Below are 2,009 nucleotides of genomic sequence, written 5' to 3'. Positions count from 1 at the left end.
GTAGAAGGTGAATTGTTGCATTGTTAAATTTTCCTTTGAAAAAGGATCTTTTTTGTCCTTCATAAAAAATGCAACGTTGCCCTTTTTCATTATGGAGAAAATGTGGTTCCTTTTGAGTGAAAGGGAAGACTCTACAGAAGCAATTTCGGAGAGATAAAAGTTGAATGGCTCCTCTTCCGAGCCCGGGTTTGCATGTCCAACACTCCCGTGGGCCAACCATAATTGGATTTATATGCCGGATTCCCGTCAGAGAGCGGGAAATCCAGGAGCGGCACCCAGACAAAATCCTGGCCGTTGATCTCAGCAGCTGCCCCTGAGAGGATGACTCTGGCTCTAGCCTCCAGGTGACTGGATGTGTTGAAAAACCAGTCACCGAAAACGACTGACGAACGAGCCAAATGTCCGTATTGCTTGCTGCTTCCCAGCGGGGGACAGTCTGCGCAGCCCCTGGGCTACGGTCACGTTTTGGCTGTTTCAGAGCGAGCCAGCCCCTCGAGCAGCATCGAGCTTAGGGTGCCCAGGCCCCAAGTGACCGGCAGCGGTGCCTCCTCGTGGAAAATTCTTTTTTTAATTCTTTGAAAATGCGCTCGCCCTGGCAGCCGGCAGCAAGAGCGAGTTAGGGCAGCCTGGTGCTCTCTCCTCCCTGGGACCCCCCAACATTTTCTCAAGCCCTCGAACTAAATAGAGAAGAGCGGCCTCACGGCCAGTGTCGTTCACACCTAACTGCTTTATCAGCTTTTGAGGAAAACTACTTTGTCCATAAACACATCAAATTCAGGCAAATTCAGTAAATCGCTTTTGTCCAATTTTTCTGCGGCAGATGCGCAGCCCGCAGTGTGTGCATACAGACGCCTGACCGCTTTGAAGTGCGACCCCCGATATTCGCTAATTGATAAACGGCCTGGCTTGTCAACATGACCAGAAAAAGAAATGGAATTCTGTGGGAAATTGGAAACCAATTTGAATTGCTCTGTCTATCCAGAACCGAAATCGGACTGGACTAAATTGCCCCCCGTGCTGACTAAAAGACAGAGTCTGGGGGTCTTTGCATGCTGTTATGAATGAGTGGGTTTGATTCCTTGTTTCGTGTGCCAACAGTGTAGACTGAGGAGTGTTTCTGTCTGTAATGAAGGAAATTATTGCAATTCTGTCACACCAGTTGCTGCCCCAGCCGGCAGAGGGTGACAAGTGATTGACACATTATTTTTCCCCCCCTCTGAGAAATTCACCCTCGGTTCTTTAAGTGTGCTGTTTTTTTGTCACTCGAGAAACACAGAGAAAAACGAGTTTGTTTTTACTTGTAAGGCTTTACTCAGTTGCCCAATTCGGCCGAGGAGCTGGACTATGGGGATCTCTCAGGTAAGGGCTAGTCCGTAGGTAAACCGCTGCTCTGCTGCGCTAGATCCCGGGTCCCCTCGGATTTCTGCGTCTTGGCCATGTCGCATTGTATAGTCGCTGTGCTGTAGCCATTCCTCCCGCGCACGCTCTCGCAGCTTGGATGTCTGCTCTTTTCCATTGAGGTTTTCCCCTGTTTGTTTTTTTTTTATTTGGCACCCATTTCCCTGGCAAACGGGGCGGGAGGCGTGCGCAGCGGCGCGACTCACCGTTCTGCGTGCCCTCGGGGCTGCTGGGCCGATGTTTTTTTGAATTCGGAGACCGGCTGAGCAGAAACTGTACGTTTGGAAAATGCTCGGCTCTGCCGTGTTGTGCAAAACCGGCGTTCGAAGGCTGCTAGACCCCGGCTGCGTGGGGCTTTCTCATAGTACGAATGTCTCACTGGGGATAAAAAGGAGGCAACTGTTGTACCAGCGGAGGCGAAGCCAAGTAAGTGGTTTGAACCTCTCCTGACCCACGCTGGGCCAACACTCGCATCACCGCATCCCGATAGTCGGTCCTCGCGGGTCAGCGCTGATCCAGATGACAAAACAAAAGCGTCTTCAGTGGATGCAGCCCGTATACCCAAACCAGGGGTTGCGTCAGTGCCACTGACACGGCCCGAACCTCGGATC

The sequence above is a fragment of the Apaloderma vittatum genome, unplaced genomic scaffold (genome assembly GCF_000703405.1).
Source record: "Apaloderma vittatum isolate BGI_N311 unplaced genomic scaffold, ASM70340v1 scaffold24531, whole genome shotgun sequence".
NCBI lineage: Eukaryota > Metazoa > Chordata > Aves > Trogoniformes > Trogonidae > Apaloderma > Apaloderma vittatum.
The sequence above is the reverse complement of the archived record's forward strand: the minus strand, read 5'-3'. Positions refer to the sequence as shown.